This window comes from Pseudorasbora parva, chromosome 24 (assembly GCF_024679245.1).
Source record: "Pseudorasbora parva isolate DD20220531a chromosome 24, ASM2467924v1, whole genome shotgun sequence".
Taxonomy (NCBI): domain Eukaryota; kingdom Metazoa; phylum Chordata; class Actinopteri; order Cypriniformes; family Gobionidae; genus Pseudorasbora; species Pseudorasbora parva.
In genome coordinates, this window is record NC_090195.1 from 21,090,026 (window position 1) to 21,117,656 (window position 27,631).

The 27,631-nt window shown below is 38.9% G+C and overlaps 1 protein-coding gene across 7 annotated transcripts in view; it reads left to right on the plus strand.

Annotated features, from left to right (window-relative positions):
* Positions 1-27,631, plus strand: part of dlgap1b (discs, large (Drosophila) homolog-associated protein 1b) — a 232,740-nt gene that overhangs the window by 19,152 nt on the left and 185,957 nt on the right. Inside the window, exons 1-2 of one of the 7 annotated variants that reach the window (XM_067435221.1) lie at positions 18,623-18,706; positions 19,144-19,239. The exons of 5 other annotated variants lie outside the window; for them this stretch is intronic. The gene's annotated coding sequence lies outside the window, so the exon portion shown is untranslated. Of the gene's footprint in view, positions 1-18,622; positions 18,707-19,143; positions 19,240-27,631 lie in introns of those variants that run through there. One more of the 7 variants, XM_067435220.1, reaches the window with a different exon arrangement.

Here is a 27,631-nt window from a genome sequence, read left to right on the forward strand (position 1 = left end):
CTGAATGTCGATGATTCTAACTGTGACTATGATTGACAGGGCAGTTTAAATGATGACAGGATGCACGTAACTAAGCGACATAGTTACGTGATATAGCTCTAGATGAAGTATAGATGAAGTAGAATGTTCTAAAGCTTGCATACTCTTGCTACACAGTCATAAGTATGTACTTTTTCTTCGCAAAATAAGTACATACTTTTAGGTTGTAGTTTAAGTAGGAGAATTGGGAAGCAGCAAAATACATTCTGCAGACTTTAGAAACATCTTTTACAGAATGTGTAGCTCCATATAGCTTTGTTTTTAATATATTTTACTATCATTAAAGCTGGGTTGAGATGGATCTTGTGCATGTTGCCCACTTGGGTCCGACCTAGTGGCAGGTGCAATCATGAAATCCATCTGGCCAATCAACATGGGGCCATTATGGAACCCGCGGACATTCCTATATAGGGCTCATATTTCAGCCCATTTCATACTCACATGAGCCCAATATACAAATGTTGGCTGGGTTCCTAGTTGTTTATATTGCTAAATATAACCTAATCATCCCCATATATATTTTATTATTAGCTAATATTGCCTATCCCATTAATCTGACTAAATCACTATCGTTAGCACAGCACGTTAGCATTTAGCTAGCCTTTTATTTTGTCATTCGTGGTTGCTGTCTCCCTTCAACATAGCACTGAATGTCAGCAGAGACTATTTCACCCCTGTGAGGGCCTCGTTGACACGACAGACATCGGCACAGATCCTCAGCAAAGACCATGAGAAGCAGACAGGTCCTCCGCACTGACCCTACGGCCAGCCTCGGCTCTATACCGGCGTGATGAATCTTATCTTCAAGCAGAAGGATCTGATTGAAATATTTTGAATGATACTAAACCACAATCTGACTTGTGATGTAGCCTGAATCATAATCAAACCGGGTTCATTTGTTGGCCTGAGAAGAACCGCCCGACTGAGCCTGGTTTATCCCAAGGTTTTATCTCCATTCTGTCACCTGATGGAGTTTGGGTTCCTTGCCACTGTCGCCTCTGGCTTGAAGTGTGAAGCTTATCTATTAACACTGCACTTACAAAAAATGTACCATGGCAATACTATGATTTTCTTGAAAATTTACTATGGCACAGTATTCTATGAATTGCAATGGAGTCCTTTATAAAATTAAAAACACATCGCTCAAAAAGGTACGTCTTTAGACCTTGCGCTTCTTTTCATTCTACTGTCCTGCGTCTCGCATTTTTAAAGGGGTGGTAAACACGATTTCACTTTTCTAACTTTAGCTAGTGTGTAATGTTGCTGTTTGAGCATAAACAACATCTGCAATGTTACAACGCTCAAAGTTTAAAGCAAAAGGAGATATTTGCTTTTAAAGAAATCTATTTCTAAGGACTACAGCAAACGGCCGGTTGGGAACTACAGCCTTTTCCTCCAGACTTTCTGACATCACCAGCTCCAATATTTACATAAACCCCTCCTGCGAGAATATTAAATATTCTGGGGGCTAGAATTTTTTTTATTACTGTGGAGTAGGCTGGAGTGTGCTAGGCAGTTAGCGAATCACAACACAGCTGGGCCAGCTAACCAATCTGAGCCCATTGCGTATTGTTGAGGGACTGGCTTCATACAACCAGGAAACTATCACACCACAGAGCAGTGTACAATAAAGGTAAAATGTATGAAAAGTAGTGAATAAAAAATAAAAAAATGAATTATGAACACGTTACAGTGCACCCAGCAAACACAATCAAGCCTTTGAAAGAATGTGTTTTACCACCCCTTTAACAGTAACGCATTCTTTGTGAACTGGCCCTTAAATAAATGACTTTCGGTTTCATGAGGTCTGTCATCTCACTTTCTTGACATCCTCTGTTTTGCATCATAATATTTGTGCAACACACACACACACACACACACACACACACACACACACACACACACACACACACACACATGTTGGTCTATGTGGTTTACAGGGACTCTCCATAGGCGTAATGGTTTTTATACTGTACAAACCGTAATTTCTATCCCCTTACACTGCCCCTGCCCCTAAACCTACCCATCACAGGAAACATTCTGCATTTTTACTTTCTCAAAAAAACATAATTTAGTATGTTTTTAAGGCCATTTGAATTATGAGGACATTTGATATGTCCTCATAAACCACATTGTGTAATACCAGTGTAATACCCATGTAGTTATACAAATGTGTGTCCTCATAAACCACATAAACAGGCACACACACACACACACACACACACACACACACACACACACACACACACACACACACACACACACACACACACACACACACACACACAAACACACACACACACGCAAAAATATGTTTGTTTTTGTGACATATGGGGACATTCCATAGGCGTAATGGTTTTTATACCGTACAAACCATATATTCTATTCCCTACACTGCCCCTAAACCTACCCATCACAGGAAACATTCTGCATTTTTAATTAAAAAAAAACCTCATCCTGTATGATATATAAGCATTTTGAAAAGTGGGGAAATGGCCAATGTCCTCATATTTCACCCTCTCGTTGTACACTGTAAAAAAAATTAAGTTACCTGGTTGCCTTAAAATTTTGAGTCGATACAATGAACATTTTTTCACCCTTTATTCAAATAGTATTACACGATTTTGTAAACATTGCGTAATTGTGTTTTATTTGTAATAATGCAGTGAAACATGGTAATTTTTCATGATTTATCACAACATTTTTTAATTAATGTGGTTCAGATACAATAATATTTTGAGTTTCTATTTATTAAACAAATTTCCTTCATTGTACCAACTAAAATTTTTAATTTCAATGAACTCAACATTTTTAGGCAACCAGCTTACTTACTATTTTAAGTTGAACCAACAATATTTTTTTACAGTGTAATACCTATGTCATACCCATGTCTTTATACACGTTTGTGTCCTCATATGTCACAAAATCATCCCCCCCCCCCCCCCACACACACAGAGCACAGAGATTTGTGTAAGCGGTCGTTAGCAAGGATAATCTGCACTAGACAAGCTGTAAGAGGAGGGGAAGTGGCAGTGTGTGTGCATGTTGCTGGAACAGATCTGTCACACACACCCTGCCAATTCCCCTCCTCTTACAGACATTTTATACACACACATAAACTGTAAATATTTACAAGCTGATCAGAAAAGATCAAATACAGGATATATAGGTATGCAAATATAGTGTTAAGTTAGTTCCAGTGGCTCGACTGGCAGCACATGGTGGTTTAAATCTTAGGAAACACATAACAAAAATATGGGCACTGGATGCTCTGTATGTCGTGCTGGATAAAAGCCTACACTTTTTTTTTTATCATTATTATGTTTTTTTTTTGTTTTTGTTTTTTAAGAAAATGTATCTCTAGCATGTTGTCAGTACGTTGCTCTGTGGTTGTTGAGTGCTGTTTTTCTTTTGGTATTTTATTTAGGTGCATAAAATGAATAATATAATATAGTAATACTATAATTATTTTATATACTTTTTCACAGAACTTCTTTTTAATCTAGTGCATTGCAAAATAAAAGCTACTTTAATTTAAAAAAGAATTCAAACTACATTAAAATGTAATATTGCAAACAATATATTTTATATTTTATTATACTTTAGGATATCATGCTAATAAAATGCTTTATACAAAAAAATATATAGCTTCCTCATAATTGGGTATTTATGGGTATTTCATATTTAGCCAATCTTGGTATCAATAAATTTGAAATCTTTTGCTTATATATTAAAATGGCACTTACAAAAAAGTACCATACCTATACTATGACAAGTGTTAATACTCGATAGATAAAAGCAACATGGCTTGTGTGGCTTTAGTGCTGTTACCCAGCTGTGGAACAGAGATGCTTTGTACCCGATACAGATAAAGGAGGTTTACCTCATGCTGTGATGTTTATAAGAACCCTGTCTCCCCCCACCCTGTCTTTCCATCCCTTTTTCTATCCTCTATTTTTCTCAGAATTCCCTTGAGAAGAAATAAAATTGACTTTATACCTTGTTACTGATAGACTTGGCCTGTTGGTCAGAGAGAAAGAGACAAAGAGAGAAAGTCAGCATATGACAGGCTTAAATTGAAAGTAGAGCCAAAAAAATGAAAATGTATCTCTGTGTACTGTTTCTGTATAAGATTATTAAAGTTAGAATATCAATATTGAAAAAACATAGATGAGCCAAAACATTATTACCTAATGTGGGTCCTTCTTTTTGCTACCAAAACAAAATAATAGAGGACATTTCAGAAATGCCAATCAACAGGCAGTGGGCGGTGCTTGGTGCTGATTGGATAATCCTTTCAGATGGATTACTTTTTCCTGTCTGGGTCTGGCAAGTGGCAAGGGGAAATAGGGGAATTGATTGGAAATTAATATGGCAGCAGGAATTGATCAAGATAAAAATGTACTGCCAAAGTTCTCATAGTTGTAAAAAAGTAATTTTACAAAATAAACACATACATTTATTAATTTAATTATCGAATTAATATTAAAATAAATAAATAATTTAATTAATAAATCTAATTATAAAAATAATTATTTCAGAATAAACTGGTACGTTTAATTGTTTTAACACACACACACACACACACACACACACACACACACACACACACACACACACACACACACACACACACACACACACACACACACACACACACACACACACACACACACGTCGTGTTTCCATGTTTTATGGGGACTTTCCATAGGCATAATGGATTTTATACTGTACAAACTGTACATTATATCCCCCTACACTGCCCCTGCCCTATGGAGGGATTTTTCAGTCAGATTATAAACTAAAAGTCTAAAACTAAAAGTCTTAAACCAAAACTAAAAATCTAAATTTGAAACTTAAAGTCCAAGTCGAAAATGAATTTGGTATTTAGGATTGGGCATTTGGTATTTAGGATAGGGCATTTTCTATTTAGGATTGGGCATTTTCTATTTAGGGTTGGGCATTTGGTCATTTAGCCATTTAGGATTGAGGATTGAGGATTTGGGGATTTAGGATTGGGCATTTAATCATTTAGCCATTTAGGATTGGGCATTTGAGGATTGGGGAGTGTATGCAAATTAGGAGGCGTGGCCCAAATACTGGAGGCTGGGTTTGAAATGGCTGGTGCGCAGATGCACCTTATGGACAGCAGAGGGAGCTCCCAGTGCTAAGGAGCACACTTTAATGAAACCAAACGGAGCGAGTGAGCGGCTTGAGCGAGGACTGTGCGATAACTTCAACTTAATGACAGCTTTGTAACATTTGTGGCCTCAAACACAAAGTCACCAGTGAAAGGAGTGCTATCGGTCTGACGACGAGAAAGCAGCAGACAGTGCAGCAGGTAAGATGCTAACATTAGCTACTAGTTATATAAGCTGATATTGCTAATATGCTTTAGTAGGGAATTATTATATTGGGACATGCTTCCTTGTTTTTTAAACTGCGGTTAACTCCTCTGACATTAGTAGATACACTCCTTTCCCATTGCCACTAGATCGTCTTGTTTATGTTTTTTTCTTTTTTGCTATATAGCCTATATACATTTTATTAAGATTGTGAGAGAAAAGAAATTAGGCTTGTTCGACTTTAACGCTGCACACTGCAAGACCTATCGGTTTGACATCAAAGTACTGCGATGCAAAAGCATAAGGAGCGTCTACTCTCTTTGATGTCATATGTTGTGTGTGTATGTATGTATACGTTAAGACGATGTCTTATCAGTCAGAGCATAATATAGCAATATATTGCGGTCCTTTTTACACTGCACAAAAACCCTGCTGTTACATCGTCACTGGCCTTCATGATTGCTTTCCTAACCTTGTTTATATATATATATATATATATATATATATATATATATATATATATATATATATATATATATATATATATATATATATACACATACATATATACACACACAACATATGACATCAAAGAGAGTAGACGCTCCTTATGCTTTTCAATGCCAATATAATAATTCCCTACTAAAGCATATTAGCAATATCATCTTATATAACTAGTAGCTAATGTTAGCATCTTACCTGCTGCACTGTCTGCTGCTTTCTCGTCGTCAGACCGATAGCACTCCTTTCACTGGTGACTTTGTGTTTGAGGCCACAAATGTTACAAAGCTGTCATTAAGTTGAAGTTATCGCATAGTCCTCGCTCAAGCCGCTCACTCGCTCCGTTTGGTTTCATTAAAGTGTGCTCCTTAGCACTGGGAGCTCCCTCTGCTGTCCATAAGGTGCATCTGCGCACCAGCCATTTCAAACCCAGCCTCCAGTATTTGGGCCACGCCTCCTAATTTGCATACACTCCCCAATCCTCAATCCTCAAATGCCCAATCCTAAATGGCTAAATGATTAAATGCCCAATCCTAAATCCCCAAATCCCCAATCCTCAATCCTAAATGGCTAAATGACCAAATGCCCAACCCTAAATAGAAAATGCCCAATCCTAAATAGAAAATGCCCTATCCTAAATACCAAATGCCCAATCCTAAATACCAAATTCATTTTCGACTTAGACTTTAAGTTTCAAATTTAGATTTTTAGTTTTGGTTTAAGACTTTTAGTTTTAGACTTTTAGTTTATAATCTGACTGAAAAATCCCTCCATACTGCCCATAAACCTACCCATCACAGGAAACTTTCTGCATTTTTACTTTCTCAAATACACTTCTTCTGTGTGATTTATAAGATGTTTTCCTCATGGGGACCTAAAAAGGTCCCCACAAGGACAAGGATTTCGGATATTGCCATCTTTGTGGGGACATTTTGTCCCCATAACGTAGGGATTACCAGGACACACACACACACACACACACACACACACAGTCACACACACCAACGACTAGGAGGAGTCGGAGCGATGGCAAGATCAACAACTTCAAATTTCGCAAACTGGAAGTATAAGCACTACTTTTCCCTTGTTAAGGTGAAAGGTAAGAATGTTTATGTAACGTGCACGTCTGTGGCAAGTAATTCTAATCTAATGAAGTACCTCACATTGTCACATGCCGCCAAAAAATATTGGCCAAGAACCCAGTTGAGGTGATAATGTGAGCTCTACTACCAAAGGAGTAATATACTGAGTATTTTGATAGGTGTCTCTCACATTGTCACACAGCAACATTTTAATAGTGTAAATTAATGTACATGGACAATTAGTGTCATGAACTGGCTTTTTTCTTTTTTTCTACTGTTGTCTGAGGTCAACTAGTGATGATGTGTGTGGTTTTTACATTCAAAAACATCATAACTAATAAGTAATAGACTATTTTCTACACTGGTTTTGAGGCTCTCTTCTGAACGCTTGGTTTTGATGGGCCTGCCGCACTGGAGACTTGGAAGTAAATGCCCACGGCTAGGATTGGATAAGATTTGCATATTTAATGAGCTTCAACTCCGCTGTCATATCTATGCCCCGGTGTCACATGAGGGAGAGATTATTGTGATAGTGGCAACTGCAACTTGTCTTTATCAAACAAACAATGATTTATTTCTCATTCACCCATGATTGTATTACATTGCCCGCACAATCGGCACGCGCACACACACACACACACACACACACACACACACACACACACACACACACACACACACACACACACACACACACACACACACACACACACGTGCGCACCCAAATTAACAAATAATTTCTGCCGACGGGCGTACGTTTTGGAAGGGTACAGCCCCGGGACTAGTACTATTACATACAAAAATGACATTTTACTCACATAAGTTTGTCGCACCATTCCTGTTGGATCCAATATAGAAGGCACAACATTGTGTCTGCAAATCCAGCACCTGAGACTTTTTCTTTACTTTAATCCTTTACAAACGATTTTGCGGTGAAATGAAGTGAATACACGTACACAGTCTTCCCCACGTGAGCTCGAACTTCATTAAAAATAAAATCTCATGTTCCTAATATGATCTATAAGAAGCTTATGCAGCGACTGTGTTCTTCTACAATATCTTGCTATCTTCTTCCACATGTTTAAATGCTGGCCAGCGAACCGATCGGCTCCATGAGTCGGTGGGCGGGGTTAGACCTGCTGTAGAGGCGGTGTTTCATCGCGTGATGACGTAAGGATGAAGCTCACGATCGTTTTCTGGGCCTGGTGTCTATAAAAGCTTTTCTTTGACTAAAAGACATGTTCAGCTCTGAAACTTACAGGATAATCTTATATTATCATGACCTTTTATATATCAAAAGCTCAAAGGAAAGTTGATTTCTCAATTCATCAAACCTTTAATATTGGGGGCATTCAGACATATTTGAACATTTTATACAAAAAGTAACACAGTAGTTACTTTCCCTGGTAATTAGTTACTTTTATAATTATGTAACTCAGTTACTATTCGTGATAAGTAACTAGTAACTATAACTAATTACTTTTTTAAAGTAACATGCCCAACACTGCTTGTGCCACAGTAGACCCTTCTGTTGGCTTGGACCAGACAGCCTTTGTTGCCCTCATGCATCGATGAGCCTCGGCCACCCAAAACACTGTCGCTGGTTTGTGGTTTGTCTTCAGACCACTGTTGGTAAATTCACACCCCTGTTGACTGGGATCAACCCACAGCTTTGCCGTTTCAGAGATACTCGGACCCAGTCACCCATAACAATTTAACCCATGTCAAAGTCGCTCAGATCTTTATTCATGCCTATTTATCGAGAAGGGTCCAGCTATGGCTTGGGCGTTCCCGTCATGGAACAAGAACGCGTATTGGGCGTTCCAGGTAGCGTCTCATTGACCAATCGCAATGAGTTTCTCAAGGCAAATGGGTTTGATGTCATATGCATGATTTTCCCCCCAAACCAGTTCAGCAGAAATGCCTTGCAAATGATTCTAAACATTTCATTTGGCAATCACAATAACGATTGCCTATACCCAACCCTGATCCCTAAACCTACCCATCACAAGACACACACTGCATTTTTTACATTTTCAAAAAAACATAATTTAGTATGTTCATAAATCCATTGTGGGGAGGGACACACACACATAATGGTTCCTTTCGGCGTAGACATATACGCAGAATCATGTGGGGATGATGGATCGTTTTGGCGTAGAGATTCACGTGGAATCATACGACGTAGACACATACACGGATGGCTCAAAATACGCACAAATATCAAGCCACTTGGCTTCAGAAAGTGGCGTGTATGTTTACGCAATGTCATGATGTCATGTTGCAAGATGCTAGATCTTATTTTAAAGCTTCTGTTTGAGAAAAACTAACTAGCGAATGTTGAACATATTAATCCGGGAGGTTGACAGCTAGCAGTTCAGCAGAAGAGCTGAAGAAGAAGAAGAAGGGTGCATTCCAGTCTGCGAAAACGGAAACCCCCACCAGCACGATAACGCCCATTTGGGGCCACAGTTGGATGATATTGCATTTATCCTGCATCCAACACATTTATTACGAGAACTGATTGTTGGCTTTCCATCTAATCTACCCAGACAATTTTTGGCCTTGTTATGAGATGATCAATGATATTTGTTTCACCTGGATAATGTTTTGGCTCATTTGCGTGCATGTCGAATGATATTGGATATTTAATTGTTCTTGCTCATTTCCCTTATTTTTACTTATAGATTACCGATTTGCCCTCATCTAACGCTCACTTATCCCTTTTCCATACTGTACATTATAATGTTGTGATGCCTAAATTCACTTGAAGTATTTGAAATGATTAATTTATTGTTTAGTGTTTTATCATTAATTTATGTAGACAAAATAGTGTACAATTATAATTTTGACCATTTACTGGTTATTAGCTGTAACATAAAATGTCTAAATGTCATCATCTAACATCTGTAGGGTTTGTGTTTTGGTGCTACAGGCATTCAGAACCCCTTGGATTTACAATCCCACACAGATGAACCTCTAATGCCACCATTCATTCTCCAGCAGTGGATAGCAGGACAAATGGCGTTTAGAGCTGATATTTTAAAAGGTCTATCCATCCGTCTGACACAGACAATGAATATAAATGTTGAACATTTCTGTTACCCACGCCACAGTCAGAATAAAGTGAAGAGAGAGTGCCGTTATAGACTGCATTTGTTAAAGAAACGTTTCATGTGGATGGAAGAAGGCATGCAATAAAAATGTTAAGGAGGGAGTTGATGAGCGGTGCTGATGTAGATGTAACACACTCACTACATATTTGTGGCTCTCAGACATGCTGGGTTCCTAAGAGTCTGACAAATTTAATTTCACAGCCTACAGATCATGCGTACATGTGCACGCATGCACACACACACACATATATGCACGCAAATGGCAAGCATACTGACATTTACATGACTGTTCTAGCAGTGGCAGTCACAGCATCCACATGGAACCGGCTAAATCAAGCATTACCAGAGGGAGAAAGTGAACAATAGCTTTTAATATAGAAAGAGTTTAAATTATTCCTAGATTAAGTTCTTGTGAACTTTTAAAGGGTTACTTCAGCGATTAGCATATGGCTTTGAATCAGTAGAAACCCTGGAGTATATTAAAATGATTGTGCTTTCCCCCTCATATCCCCCTGAGACAAGAGATTTATGCATTTTATTTCTGGAAAAATTCCTCCTATGATGCAAATTGACGATATTTGCATCATAGGAGGAATGTTTGGCCAAAGGCTAAAGACTCCAGCCAGCAGAGGGAGCCATTTCCGCATGTTTTGAACCCGTGCATGGGGGATGGAGATCACACTCAGAGCTCAGCTCGCAGCTACAGGCACTCATTTAAACGGAGCTATGGTGAGCAATGCAAGTCTTTTAACTTCTCAAATTAATTTCTATGAAAGTTAAGCTTGCAAAGGCATAAACTGAAACGCGCCAGACTGAACTCGCGTTGCGAATGTATGCCGCGAGTGTAGTCGCGATTACCTAAGCTCTCATCATGAGAGCTCATTCAGCTCATTTATCTCACTCCTGCAGTTTGTGCTCAGTGCTGTGATACTCGCGCGGTGACTCACTCATTATATTGAACAGACACGTTCAGTTTTTAATTGTATTGTCTTCTTCAACTCAGTCACAGTAATCAAGTTGGTGGCTTTGGGAATGGCCTCAAAGGTCAGTGAAGCATTCTGGGAATTGTAGTCTTTCATCCCCATGACACAAAAAATACATTTTCTGTCTTTTCTCAGTCTAGAAGGCACCAAATTCAAAAATAATTTCACATTTCTTCTACATTGATGACCCAGTTTAAATACAGATTCATCTTCCCAGCGCTGAAGTACCCCTTTAATGAGTCGCCATAAAAAAAATACTGTGATGGTAACCATATAGTGATGGTATTTACATAATGCAGTGTTGTACTTCAAAGAATACTGTGCTGTTATCCCATAGCATATTTTCATAAAAATCATTGATAATCATAGCTAATAGATAATTTATACAAGTGGGTTTACTTTTTTAAAGGGGTCACGACATGGATTTTGTTTTTGTAAGGTCCATCCGTTAGCCCAAGAACGGAATCTAACGGCCTGGTCGAAGGACGTCTGTGTGTAAGACTTTTCAGCCTTTCTGTTAAAAGCACTTCATTTATTCATATCACATTTTAAATCTGACTCCATTAATAATTTTGATCTTACTTTGAGCTGACAATTCTACGTGACTTCGTTTAATTGGTTACTTTTGTAATTTTACAACTGATCATAATTTTAGTTGTGATTTAATTTAGATCGTTGATTTCTCTTAGTAACTCTTATCTTCAAATATTCGTTCCTCCATGGGACCAGGAGTCGCTCAGAGATAATGCTCGCGATTAATTACATTACCTCACAGACACAAATTAATCAGTTCTGTTATTATAGAGGATTACAGAGTGAACTATTTTGCCTTTAAGTGAGTCACGCATGCTTACTCATAACAAAAAGTGTAATTGAAACAATAATTATAGGAACTGCAACTTATTAATAACAGCAACAGTCAGAAATCAGATTGCCCCCCATGCTTAGTTCCATGCTCCAGTTCATGGGGTCCTCCGTATGAATCTGTCCTGACAGAAAGATTTGCACAAACTCCTAAAAACTCCTAGCCAAGAAATCTAGATGCACCCTAGCGGCAGCAAATCTAATCTGCCGCGAGTGTCGTCTAGCAACTCACAATACATTTCTCAGCTGTAAAAAACAAACTCTGGTCAGGCCAATCACATTGTGTATAGAGTCGGTGGGCGGGGCTTAACATAATGATGCCAGAGGTGCGCTTGCGTGCTACTAGTAAACACGGAAGCTGTTGAATGGCGGTCTTTCGAATTAGCTTTGACCACAACTCTGGAAGACTTAGAGTTAAGCTTTTCTCGGACAAAAAGAACAAATAGCGGCGCTTAAGTCATTCTTAAAAAGGGAAGATGTGTTCGAAGTGTGTGTGTGTGAGTGGCACTAGGACACGGACACAACATGGCATGGGGGTTATGGCTACAAGATGTCCAAAATGTTTCGGGTTTTTAGATATCTTTCAGAGACCACTCAAAGTGGAGCACCTAATTCTCAAACGTTTCAATCTTTCTTATCCTACTAGCAACTACAGTGAAACTGAGACGAATTTACCAATCGCACTAAGACCTTTAAAAAGACACCAAACATGAAAGGAATAAAACAATATATTCACAAAATGCATCATCTGTAGTATTTTGCATTCTGTGACTTGAATCAGGGGGAGGGGAGGAGGGGAAAGGGGCCAGTCACACTCTTTCTGTGAGAACTTCTCTCCAGATTAGTGAGTTTTATTGCTTTATTGCAAACCAATTCTTAAATTTTCATGGATGTTCCTTGAGGTTAACTTATAATGTTGATAAAGTTTTTTACACACACACACACACACACACACACACACACACACACACACACACACACACACACACACACACACACACACACACACACACACACACACACACACACACACACACACACACACACGTTTTATGGGGACTTTCCATAGGCGTAATGGTTTTTATACTGTACAAACCGTATTTTCTATCCCCCTACACTGCCCCTGCCCCTAAACCTACCCATCACAGGAAACTTTCTGCATTTTTACTTTCTCAAAAAAACTTGTTCTGTGTGATTTATAAGATGTTTTCCTCATGGGGACCAAAAAATGTCCCCACAAGGAAAGGATTTCGGATATTGCCATCTTTGTTGCACACTTTGTCCCCATAACGTAGTGATTACCCCAGCCCACAGAGAGAGAGAGAGAGAGAGAGAGAGAGAGAGAGAGAGAGAGAGAGAGAGAGAGAGAGAGAGAGAGAGAGAGAGAGAGAGCAGGAGTAACCTTATGACCTGACCTGTTATGACCTGAGGGGAAGTGTCTCCTCATTACTGAATCTGTTAGTGGGAGGGATATATTAGGCAGCAGGTGAATACGGCAGTTCCTATGTGGTGTTCCCGTTCTGCAGTGGTCAGTGTCTATCAAAAGTGGTCCAAGAAAGAAACAGTGGTGAACCGGCAACAGGTACATGGGCGGCCAAGGGTCATTGACGCACATGGGGAGCGAAGGCCGTGTGGTCCGATTAAACAGGTGAGCTACTGTAGCTCAAGATGTAAATGCTGATTCTGATATAAAGGTGTCAGAATACACAGTGCATCGCAGTTTGTTGAGTATGGAGCTGCATAGTCACAGACCAGTCAGGTGCCCATGCTGACTCTTGTCCACTGCCAAAAACGCCTACAGTGGGAACGTGAGTATCAGAACTGGACCACGGAGCAATGAAAGAAGGTGGCCTGGTTTGTTGAATCACGTTTTCTTTTACATCACGTGGATGGCCGGGTGTGTATGTGCGTTGCTTACCTGTGGAACAAATGGCACCAGGATGCACTATGGGAAGAAGGCAAGCCGGCGAAGGCAGTGTGATGCTTTGGCCAATGTTCTGCTGGGAAACCTTGGGTCCTGCCATCCATGTGGATGTTACTTTGACATGTACCACCTACCTAAGCATTGTTGCAGACCATGTACACCCTTTCATGGAAACAGTATTCCCTGGTGGATGTGGCCTCTTTTAGGCAAGGCATGTTCATTTGTATAGCGCATTTCATACCTAATGGCAATTCAAAGTGCTTTACATAGAAATGTATTAAAGTAGTGATAGCACGAGAAAAAAGAATTACAAATAAAACAAGGATAATTAAAACAGGTGTAAAGGAAAAAAGGTAAAATACTAGCCTGACAATCCAGACCCACATCAAGATGTTTGGTCTGGAAACTCACCATAGACAGGGCTCAATCCGAGGGGCGGGATAAACGGTTGTCTTTCAAACTCCCTCTGCACGCGATAGGATAACGCTACCACCAACCAGAGCAACGAAGGTGAAACAGAGCTTGTTGAGAGATTAAACATTCGCCGTATCTGGTCAGCTAAACTCCGAACACATCTTCCCTTTTTAAGAATGACTTCAGTGCCATTCTTTGTTCTTTTCTCAGAGAAAAGCTTAACTCCAAGTCTTCCAGAGTCGCGGTCAAAGCTGATTCGAAAGACCGCCGTTCGCCAGTTTCTGTGTTTACTAGAAGCACGCAAGCGCAACTCGGCCGTCAACATTATGGCCCCGCCCACCAACTCTATACACGACGTGATTGGCCCGGCAAGAGTTAGGCGAATACAGCTCAGAAGAGTATTGAGAGTTGCTAGTACTTTTGAATTATGTACACTCAAAAAAAATGAACTTATGATGCTGTTCACTTTATTTCAGCAATTCATCTTGATTTAACACCATTATATCAGGTTTCTGGTTCAAATGTAATTGATTCATGTTAAACTGACTTAAAACCGTTACTCTTTGACATAACTTGATGGTTTTATTTGAAATAACATGTTTCAATCAAGTAACCCAATCAAACAGGACTTTCACTTCCCATCATGCTTTGCCAATAGGCTGAATTTGGTAAATGTTTAAATAAAGTGCTATTTTATGCATTTCTAACGAGATGAGAAAATGGAGAGGCGTTTTAATGTTTAATGTATTGTTATGTTGGTATTTAAAAGTTTGTGTTATGTTAGTGTTTTTGGACGTTAACATTGTGGTGAAGTGTAGAGCATGTGCTTTGGGTAAGGATCTGCTAATAACTATTAAAGTTGTTTTAATAATAAAAACAACTATTTTGAGCAGTCCATGGATGTAAAAAAAACCATCTAGCCAATACAATCTTGTAACGTAAAAGGTTTTGTAAATGTTGTAAAAAATAGCATTTCACTAAATAAAAATAATCATTTAATCTAGATTACTTGCTTTGTTTTTTTTATATTTATTTCAGATTAATACAACTTAATAGTTTTGAACAAAATTAAGAATGTTAACCTGATTTAACTAAATGGCAATTAATTATGTTAATTAAATGATTGAAAAAAATTAAGTAAATCCAACGTATCTTTTTTTGAGTGTATGTATGTATACGGTATGTGGGGGTATGTATGTGTGGATGTGGATATAGGGGTATGGGTGTATGTATCTATATATACAACTGTGTACATGAGTATGTATATGTAGAATTAAGGAGTAGTAGTATATAAGTTTTACTTTTTCCTACTCCTTTTTCGTACATGAGATAGAAGCATGTTCTTACAGGAAAGTAAGATACTTTGCTGTGTTTTTTTATAATAATAATAATAATAATAATAATAATGTGTTCGATTTATATAGCGCTTTTCAAGGCACTCAAAGCGCTTTACATAGAAGGGTGAATCTCCTTAACCACCACCAATGTGCAGCATCCACCTGGATGATGCGACGGCAGCCATATTGCGCCAGAACGCTCACCACACACCAGCTGATTGGTGGAGAGGAGACCGAGTGATGAAGCCAATCAGGATATGGGGATTATTAGGAGGCCATGATGGACAGGGGCCAATGGGCAAATTTGGCCAGGATTCTGGGGTTACACCCCTACCCTTTATCGAAGGACATCCTGGGATTTTTAATGACCACAGAGAGTCAGGACCTCGGTTTAACGTCTCATCCGAAAGACGGTGCTCTTTCTCAGTATAGCGTCCCCATCACTATACTGGGGTGTTAGGACCCACACAGACCACAGGGTGAACACCCCCTGCTGGCCTCACTAACACCTCTACCAGCAGCTACCTGGTTTTCCAAGTTGGTCTCCCATCCAGGTACTGACCAGGCTCAGCCCTGCTTAGCTTCAGTGGGAAACCAGTCTTGGGCTACAGGGTGAGATGGCTGCTGGCATTTATATTATTTTTCTATTATTCCATTTTTTCATCTTTACTTTTTCTTTTTTCAAATGTCTGAACATTATTGTATTTTTTATTCTCTCATGTTCGAAAATAAATAAATAATATATTAAAAGATGATGCATAGATAAGATAAGGTACAATCAGTCGGACGTACAGTGGCTCAGAGCTCATTCAGTAAATGCGCAGCTAAACAGATGTGTTTTGAGTCTGGATTTAAATGTGGCTACTGTTGGAGCACATCTGATCTGTTCAGGAAGCTGCTTCCAACTACGGCTGGCATAATAGCTAAAAGCAGACTCTCCTTGCTTTGAGTGAACTCTTGGTATTTCTAACTGAGTTGATCCTGCTGATCTGAGTGATCTGTTGGGTTTGTATTTAATCAGCATATCTGCAATATATTGAAGTCCCAGGTCATTGAGTGATTTATAAACAAGTACTTTAAAATCGATCCTAGATGTAACTGGAAGCCAGTGTAAAGACCTGAGGACTGGTGTGTGTGTGTGTATGAGCTGCAGCTGTCTAATTTGGGAAGGCCGGTGAGAAGGCCATTACAATAGTCCACCCTGCTGCAAGCATGAACGAGTTTCTCTAAGTCTTACAAAGCATCAAGCAATACTTTTCAGATGATAGTATGCTGATTTAGTTATTGCTTTGACATTGACTACTGAAACTCAGATCTTACTCCAAAATCACTCCATTTCTGACTTGATTTTTTTTTGTTATCAGACCTTTCGCCTCAAGATATGCGTTCACCTTGAGAATTTCATCTTTGTTTCCAAATGTAGTGATTTCTGTTTTGTCTAAAGATAGTTTTGGCACATCCAGTTGTTAATTTCATCAATGAATTTGCACAGGGAGTTAATGGAGCTGTAGTCATTAGGTGATAGTGCTAAGTAGAGCTGGGTGTCGTCAGGATAGCTGTGGTAAGCAGTTTTGTTCTTTTTCATTATTTGGCTCAGTGGCAACATATACAGGTTGAACAGGAGTGGTGCAAGATGTCATTAATGTCCACTCAGACTTATGGTCACCTATACTCGCATAATAACCTCTCATTTCTACACTGTAAAAAAAAAACTCCAGACTCCAATTGAAAATTTTCTAGTGACTGATCACATCAAAATTTTTCAGTTGGCCGAATTGCAATTGATGCAATTTAATTAACAGAAATTCAATTTGGCCAACTGAAAAATTTAGATGCGATCAGTCACAATTTTCAGTTGGAGACCAGATTTTTTTTCTTCCGTGTAAGTATGACCTGAACCATTTGATGACCATCCCAAAAAGCCTGACCCAGTTTTCCAGCCTGTCAAGAAGTATGTGTCGAATGCAGCACATTGTTTGCTAAATTAATGCAATTAATTGAAAATAAATTAGTTTTTAAATTGTAATTGTACAGCAAAAATAAATGATTAAATATTGTCTGTAGAAAATGTATACATTTTTATTTAAAAAAACATTTCCATTTTAATGTACACTTCGTTGCTTAAATATTAGGAGTCACACAAATATATACCATATGGTATGTTCCAAAATAGTGATGACAATCCAGAAGTATATAGTTTTAATTTATATATTAAAACTATATACTAACAAATATTTCACCCTCAAAGATGAGTGTTAACATATGCCATGGGAATGTGTAAACACAACTTCTTGTGGTGCCAAACACCAAATTACTTAAATCTGTTGAATTTGGCAGCCTATTTCCGATTTGTGTGGGAGAAAAATAAATGCCAGAGTCTTCAAAACTGTCTAGCCACACAGGCTTGATTTCATCCCAAAACAAGATCAGATTTTCCTTAAGGAAATACAAGAGATTGCAAGGTAGCAAAATGCGTTTTATTTTTTTTATTAAACTTTATATTCAACAAATAATTCTGAAAAATACTGTATCACAGTTTCCACAAAACATTAAGTGGCACAACTACTACATTGATAATAATGTGAAATGTTTTTCTGAGCACTAAATCAGCAAATTAGAATGATTTCTGAAGGATCATCTGACACTTACGACATGGGGAGAATTATGCTGAAAATTCTGTTTTCCATCACAATAATAAATTACATTTTAAAATATATTTATAAATCTTAAAGACTCCAAAGTTCTGAACGGTAATGTGCAAAATAAGGCCAATCACAATTCAGTATCTAAACATGTGTTTTTGTTCCAAACTGCTCTTCCCTAGTCTAACTCTTGACCGTCATCCTCTTTCTCTGGCAATATTACAAAGCAATAATGTGTTAATTCAAAAACAGGGCATTAGGGACCGATCAGTCTGTGTTTATGAGTGCCTGTGTGCCAACGTGATCTAAGAGGTCAAATTCCAAAGCCTTATTGAACAGCACTCTAGAGGAAACGGCACAAACTAGAAAAAGATTGGGAAGCTGGATGAAGATGAATGATATGAAACAGATGGAAGGAGACGATGCAGAGAAGTAGAGAGAGATTGAACTGGCACTCAGGTGAAAAACAGATTTATAGTGGTTTGAAAGTTTAATGTGAATATCTGTCATGTCCTTCTCCCTGAATGTCATCTCTCTTCTCCTCAAGAGTTTCGTTGTCTCCACTTCCTGCGAAAAAAGGAAGTCGTTTATTGTGCATGTGTGCGTTTCATCAAAGGTCTCTGTGTCTTATAATAAGGTGGTAACAGATTTAGCCAATCAGCAGACTGTATTATATCTACGACAGCCAGAGCACAGGGGGGACTTGTGTCTGACAGATGGCTTTGCTGTGTGTGTGTGTGCGCATGTATGTTCACACTTTGTATGTGTCGCTGGATGAAATGTTGCAGCTTTATGTGTGTATGCGAGCATATTCTTATGTGTTTGCATTTACACATGTATATTTCTGTCTTATCTAGCAGACGTGCATGTAATGTGTGTGTTTGTGTTGGCTGCAGCTCCAGAAATGCCAGGTGGTCAATGTGTAAAGGCAACATCACAGTGTGTTTTTCAGAGCAGCCGTTGACCACCCTGTTCTCCACACAGCCCAGCAGGTCAGTGACTCTGCCCTCTGCACACACCAGCCAGTCAACAAACCCCTCGGCCGCAAATGCATGATGAAACTGAGTTTATCCTGAAGCCACTCTGGACTACAACACAGTTGTGACCATTTGTGACAGAGAGAGTAAGAGGCTGTTTACAGAGGATACATTCTGTTTTGTAATTGATTATCTATGTAAACATGTACAAGATTGGCTTCTTTGTTGAGATGCATCTTGCTGCCATTAAATTCCATATCAAATTACACCCAGTTCTGTCATGATGGGATGGTAATGGATATGACAATGCTGACATGTTTGGTCTTGGCGGGTGCGTTAACAAGGGAGTGAGGTATACACGCTTACTGGCTTATGTTCATTACACTCACCCCCCTAAACCTCAACCGGCCCAACTAGACCCGCTCTGAGCGAGATTCGAACCGGGGTCTCTGGCGTGAGAGGCCAGTGCATTAACTAGTCACTCGCTAGTGTGCCTCTTGAGGCCAGGGGAAAGAAGTTTATATGCATAGCACTGGCCTACATCTGTTACACTAACCTCCCAATACCTCACTCCCCATCTGGGTCACGGCACAAAATGCAACCGGCCCAACTCGACCTGCTCCGAGTGTGATTCAAACCGGGGTCTCTGGCGTGGGAGGCAGGTGCTTTAACACGGACGATGTTGACTGCAGCCTCTAGCACCTCTTGAGGCCAGGGGAGTGAGGTATACACGCACAGCTCTTAATGGCTTATGTTCGTTACACTCACCCCCCTAAACCTCAACCGGCCCAACTTGACCCGCTCTAAGCGGGATTCAAACCAGGGTCTCTGGTTGGGAGGTGGGTGTGTTAACAAGGACGTTAAAGAGCGCAGCCTTTAGCATTAGTCGCTAGTGTGCATCTCGAGGCCAGAGGAATGAAGCTTACATGCACAGCTCTTACAGGCCTACGTCCGTTACACTCACCTCCCTGAACGTCACTCCAATCAGGGTCACGGCACCAAATGCAACAGGCCAAACGCAACCTGCTCCGAGTGTGATTCAAACCGGGGTGTCTGGCGTGAGAGGCAGGTGCGTTAACAATAACGATGAAGACCACAGCCTCTAACGCCTCTTAAGGCCAGAGGAGTGAGGTATACACGCACAGCTTTTACTGGCTTATGTCTGTTACACTTACCCCCACAAACCTCAACTGGCCCAACTCGACCTGCTCTGAGCGGGATTCGAACCAGGGTCTCTAGGTGGGAGGTGGGTGCGTTAACAAGGACGTTAAAGAGCGCAGCCTTTAGCATTAGTCGCTAATGTGCATCTTGAGGCCAGGGGAATGAAGTTTACATGCACAGCTCTTACTGGCCTACGTCTGTTACAATTACCTCCCTAAACCTCACTCCCATCCGGGTCACAGCACCAAATGCAACTGGCCCAACTCGACCCGCTCCTAGTGTGATTCGAACCTGGGTCTCTAGTGTGGGAGGTGGGTGCATTAGCAAGGACAATAAAGACCACATCTTCTAGCGTCAGTCGCTAGCGAGCCTCTTGAGGCCAGGGCAGTGAGGTTTACATGCGCAGCTCTTACTAGCCTACATCTGTTACATGTACATGTGGAAGTGTGTTTTTTAAATGTGCACCAACTTTACTTGTAATGCTCTTTGAATGCTGTTCAGACAATTGCATAACAAAGCAAACTGAATGAATGTGTGGGTGAGTGACACTTATGAAAAATCCCCTCTTATGCCGACCACAGTGCTTGTCATGGAGAAGAAAGGAAGTCAAATTAAAAGTATTTACATGTTTTCAAACAGCCATTCGTATTTTTGTATTCACAGTGTTGTTTATCACTGTTTATCATGTTTAACACCAAATACAAGAGTGCAGAGACTAGAGAGCCAGTTCCTCTGATATTCACTGTCGCTCAACAAAATAATCTGTTTGTGAGCGCCACCAAGTTCTAGTTTTATGTAACATTAGGGACTCTGGGCAATATCGAGGCCTATGATTTATGCTATGCGGTACATGCTGACAGAATTGCAGAATCAAGTCTTAAAAATGGATTTTACTGTACAATATGGAATGTCACAGAATTTTGGATCAATAAATCAAAAGTAGGGCTGACCAAATCCCAATGTGGACTATGTTTCTGAATGTTAAACTGCAAAAAGTCTGCTGTTTATGTACATTGTGTTCCAAATTTTATGCAAATAACATATCAGTAGGATTTCGGTTAAATAAGCATTCAGATTTTAGTTTTTCAATAGTGTTTGTTTTACTTTTCATAACTTTTTAGTATTAATCTCAGACAGGTTTGCTAAATAGTTTGCCGGGTCTTCTTAGGTACCAGTAAATAGTAAACCTAGGTAAATTTAGGTAAATTTAAAACCTATTTAAAGTGGTTGTTCTACACTTTTTAGTCACAGTTCTCAAGCAATATGTGGAGGAAGGTGAAAACCATGAAATAGCTAAATGTCTTGCAAAAGGCAAGAAAATATTTTGAGAAAACGGAATAGATATTATCGAACTGTCAAAAGTAAGTGATTAAGAGCACAGAATAACTTGTTCAGATAAAGTCTTATTAAGGAAAGTTTCTGTCAAACAAATGAGTTGTATTAAAAAGGGCAGCTATAAAAAAAAGCCACTGTGTTGATTTTAGGAGTAATATGTTCCCCTAAGGTGCTATCAACTCCTATGGTACAAACATGTATCTTTAAGGGTACTCCCCCAGTGAAAAAAACTGTTGTAGGCTATCTCTAAAGGTACAATTGTTGCAGTTTATTTTTTTAAATTTTCTTTTTGTATGTGGTTGCTAGGGGGTTCTGGTGTAGTAATGGCTCAACTCATAAAAGCCCACCTACGAGTCCCTGATATACCTTTTACAATGTCAGCCTGTGAGATTTTATATTTAAGACTAATTATTTATCTCACTACAAAAGGAGTGCTTCTCAGGGACTTCCGAGAACACTTTGGAGTGATCTATTGAATCGTTTCTGAACTAAAATGAGTAATACTTCTACTTATCTATGTTTAGGAAACTGCTTCACTGCTGAACTGAATATTATTTTATAATGAGGCAAATTAAAGAGAGGAGTTAGGAATTCACTGGGGAAAGTAATTAAGTATAACTTTTTTTGTACTTTAAAGATTTAACAATAATTTCAGCATTTCTATGAAAATATGGTACGTGTAATTTAATACTTTGCTGTTGTATGCCATCATCATCCATACATTTTTTTGTTATTCAAACACACACACACACACACACACACACACACACACACACACACACACACACACACACACACACACACACACACACACACACACACACACACACACACACACACACACACACACACACACAAACACACACACACACTTGATTTAAAGGGACATAAACATTATAGGTGCAGTTAAATACATGTACAAAATCATGGTCCAGTGGCATACACAGATCTTCACAGAGCTCATTTCTCAGGTGTTCTGGGTAGTTACAGCATCTATGCCTATATGGCAATATGGCGGCTGCCAATGATAGCAGACAGGGCACAGTACTTCACTAGCTGTTTGACTCTTTTTAAGCATAACTGATCTCTAAGATGGTTTTTAAGAGCAGCTGGTATTTAATGAGCCCGGTCATAAAGGCTTCCTCCATGCTATAGAGTCAAAGGTGCAATGCAATGCAACCTCCAGAAAAAAACACACCACTGACCTTCTCCTTAATCACAATAACATCTGGTGTATTAGCAGACAGAGTTACTATTATCCCCCCCCCCCCACCCCCACACACACACACCCCACACACACACACACCACCGGATGACATTTCCCTCTACAGATCTGTCTCTGACACACTGACATGGATAACAAATAACCTATAATCCCTTGGATGCCAACTCCAAATGTCATTTATCAGATGAGTGAAATTCAATTTCATTATAATATATAAAACATTAGCAGAAATTGAATCATCAGATTCCTTACAGTTGGCATTCATTTGTGTATTATCCAATTTGCAATTTGTTTAAGGGCCTTCCTTTTTTGTCTCTTTTTTTTAAAAGAGAACTTGATTTGATTATTTCACATATTTTTAAGAAAATTATATTTTTAATGGAAAGTTAAAAAACATATATTTATGGCTGGCTGTTAAAGATTCTGATAGGCAGGTTTAGCTAAACATTCTTTTTAGACCTTGAATGGTGAGACAGAAATGCAATTTGAATTTCACACAGTCCCTGGATGATTTAGTTCACAAATGTCTCTTACATTACTCTAAATGTCTGTCTAAATAATGCTAATTTGTGTAAAGGTATCTGTGCAAAATCACAGTCAGCATTCATGAGAGTGAATTCAAGCCAAGTGAATTTAATGGTTAGATAATTTAATTTATTATATCCAGTTTAAATGTAGACAGCATATTGCAGACAAAACGCATGAGATCAACATATTTACCGTTAACACTCACCTAAAGGATTATTAAGAACATCATACTAATTCTGTGTTTGACCCCTTTTTGCCTCCAGAACCGCCTTAATTCTGTGGCATCGATTCAACAAGGTGCTGAAAGCATTCTTTAGAAATGTTAGCCCATATTGATAGGATAGCATCTTGCAGTTGATGGAGATTTGTGGGATGCACATCCAGGGCACGAAGCTCCCGTTCCACCACATCCCAAAGATGCTCTATTGGGTTAAGATCTGGTGACTGTGGGGGCCATTTTAGTACAGTGAACTCATTGTCATGTTCAAGAAACCAATTTGAAATGATTCCAGCTTTGTGACATGGTGCATTATCCTGCTAGAAGTAGCCATCAGAGGATGGGTACATGGTGGTCATAAAGAGATGGACATGGTCAGAAAAAATGCTCAAGTAGGCTGTGGCATATAAACAATGCCCAATTGGCAATAAGGGGCCTAAAGTGTGCCAAGAAAACATCCCCCACATCATTACACCACCACCAGAAGCCTGCACAGTGGCATGATGGATCCATGTTCTCATTCTGTTTACACCAAATTCTGACTCTACCATCTGAATGTCTCAACAGAGATCGAGACTCATCAGACCAGGCAACATTTTTCCAGTCTTCAACTGTCTAATTTTGGTGAGCTCGTGCAAATTGTAGCCTCTTTTTCCTATTTGTAGTGGAGAAGAGTGGTACCCGGTGGGGTCTTCTTCTGTTGTAGCCCATCCGCCTCAAGGTTGTGCGTGTTGTGGCTTCACAAATGCTTTACTGCATACCTCGGTTGTAATGAGTGGTTATTTCAGTCAAAGTTGCTCTTCTATCAGCTTGAATCAGTCGGCCCATTCTCCTCTGACCTCTAGCAGCAACAAGGCATTTTTGCCCACAGGACTGCTGCACACTGGATGTTTTTACCTTTTCACACCATTTGTTGTAAACCCTAGAAATGGTTGTGTGTGAAAATCCCAGTAACTGAGCAGATTGTGAAATACTCAGCCCGGCCTGTATGACACCAACAACCATGCCATGCTCAAAATTACTTAAATCACCTTTCTTTCCCATTCTGACATTCAGTTCAGAGTTCAGGAGATTGTCTTGACCAGGACCACACCATTAAATGCATTGAAGCAACTGCCATTTGATTGGTTGATTAGATAATCTGATTAATGAGAAATTGAAAAGGTGTTTCTAATAATCTTTTAGGTGAGTGTAAATGGCTGTATCTGTTTTCAATCAGCACCACGGACAGCGACAAACAGTATATTTTACAGTGCATCCTGATTCCAATAGTGAAAATGCTTCTAATTTGCATTTTTAATTCATCCACACAGCTAGCAGCACAAAAAAAATCTTCTGCAAAATACATTTTTGTTTTTTACCTGCTAGAGACCATTAAACATGTATCATTAAACATGTAAGTTACATTAAAGTGTACCTTTTAAATATGTATAATTTTATTTAACATTGTAACATTTCTTTATTTGTAATTATTCAAAATCCTAGAAAATTTCCAGATTTAAATCAGCTTTTCAGTGTGGTCTCTTTTGGCCCCTGCTGAATGTGAGGCATCTTTTGGCTGAGTGATTAATCAACATTGACAAGATTCATTGCCGGAGGATCATGATCTGATCACACACACTCGCAGAATATCCTCAGAGACTGCGAGTTGACAGATCGGACGTGGCTGTCATCCCACTGTCCTCAGCGACTCCTTTTATGTATGTGTACGTCAGAGACAAGATACGATCAAGCTATTGTGTGTTTCTCTTTTTGAACCGATTGTAGTGTGGGCTGCATTACGAATGGATCTAGGTTATGCAAAAACTCACTGCAGATGTTGGGGATTCAGGTAGAGCCTTTGTTGGCTGTGTGTTCAGGACAAAACATTTGTGTATGCATACAGTTGACTGTGTGTGCGTGTGTGTGTGTGTGTGTGTGTGTGTGTAGGGTCATGTTTATGTCACATGCAAATCACATGCAAATTCCTGCAGAGTGAAGTCAATGCGTAAATCATTTCTTTCTCTCTCTTTATATTGCATCCTCACATCTAAAAACTGCATTGCAAACTTATTTACATTCTCCTATTGTCTGCATATATTTTATTATCATTTTAATTATGAATCATAATTATTAATTTAATTTCTATTCCCCTGAGATCTATTTTAGTCAGGCTTTTTGGCAGGTACACTTTTTAGTACATGAAAAAACAATCTGTTAATTTATTGTTTACAAGACAATGTTATAAACGTTGTTTACTATAGAAATATAGGCCTATTATTTGCTATTAAAATATATGTTTTAAAATTATAATATACTCTTTATCGCGATATAAAAATACAACAATATGTGTCGTTTATGAAAATTATATGATTCACAATAAAGAGATAATTTTGTCCAAGACTCAGCTTACTATATTAATAAGGTATAATTCACGTAATAATAAAAATCATGTAGCCTACTCACCTGTCGTTTCAAATCTATAAGATTTTCATTTAACTTCAAATTAAGATATTTTGCAAGATACCAGAGAAAGATTTCTGTACCTCCATTTAACATCTATTCCTCTCAAACTTTAAAGATCTAAAAAAAAATGTCATAAAGGCATTGTAAAAATAATGAATCGAGTGGTCTTCTAATCCAAATCCAAGTCTTCTGAAAAGACAGATGAACACATTCAGAACGACACACATACTGTAGTAAACGCAGACGTTCAAATGCTTGTGTGATACACGAAAATAGCATGAGAGTGACTAAATGCAAAACTACCCATTTATAGTTCAGGAATAGTCATCTTGACACGTTTTCTTGCAATTAAAACTGTGATTGATTGCATTGATCACCTGAAGCGCACGTGCTGTCGGAATGACACTCCTCAAAGTGGAAGCGCAAACATCATTTAAATCACCATATCCAATTTAGTATTAGTAATATGATTATTCAAAGAATTTTAAATGGTTTATTCTTATATGTAGAGTGCATTAATATCAGGAGAGGTGGAAAATAGCGAGCACCGGGAGAGTCTGTGTGTGCGTGGAGTTTCAGTGACATTAATGTATACTATAATGTTGAATATAATGTATTGTAATTCAATGGGGAAATACCCTGATAATAATATAATAACTATATTATTTAAATAATAATAAAAGTCTGTTCTTTATTTCGGCTGTTACGTCCCTAGGGACAAAGGAGTATTTTGGGGGGATTTTCTTCTGTTTCTGTCAGGTTTTTCCTTCTGTCTCCTGAGCTGTCACTTTAATAGGTGGTGATTGGCTCTTCAACCTGTCAATCATTCCTGGGCACGTGATTGGCTGTGCTGCCATGAAGGCGGGCTCTTCTAATCACATCTGATGCCCAACACCTGTGGAGTACCCTACATAAGGGACGTGCTGCAACAAATGACAGTGACTAAGTTTTTCATAGAAAGAAATAAGCAGTTACTTTTTTGTCCATTCTTTGAATTGTCGGTCTATTAACTTCCATCATTGTCTTCGGTGTACCAGAGTAACCCATCATGTTTTTGCGCCGTAATTTCAGACGTACGGCTGTAGAATCAGTCTCCTTGTTTGCATATATTTCATTAGAAGAATTCATGTGGTGAGCATTGTTAAAGGGGTGGTTCTGTGGTGTTTTTCTAGGCTTGGTTGTGTTTATAGGGTGCAGTATAACATTATACTTCTTAATACTTCTTTAAAAAAAAAAATCGTAATACTTATTTTTTTTTTTTTTAAACACTGTATTTTTCTTATATTTGACCTTTATTCCACACCGCTGTCTCTACTGTCCTTTGAACGGCTCGTTTGCTTTCTGCTTCTATGAAGCCCATCCCTCAGAAAAACGTAATGGTCTTAGATTGGTTAGATGGCCAAATGTAGTTTCATGTATTTTTATTGGCTGAAGTGCCAAGCACTGGTTGCCGGAAACGCCACGCCCCTTACCATTACAGGCAGGAGTAACATCTA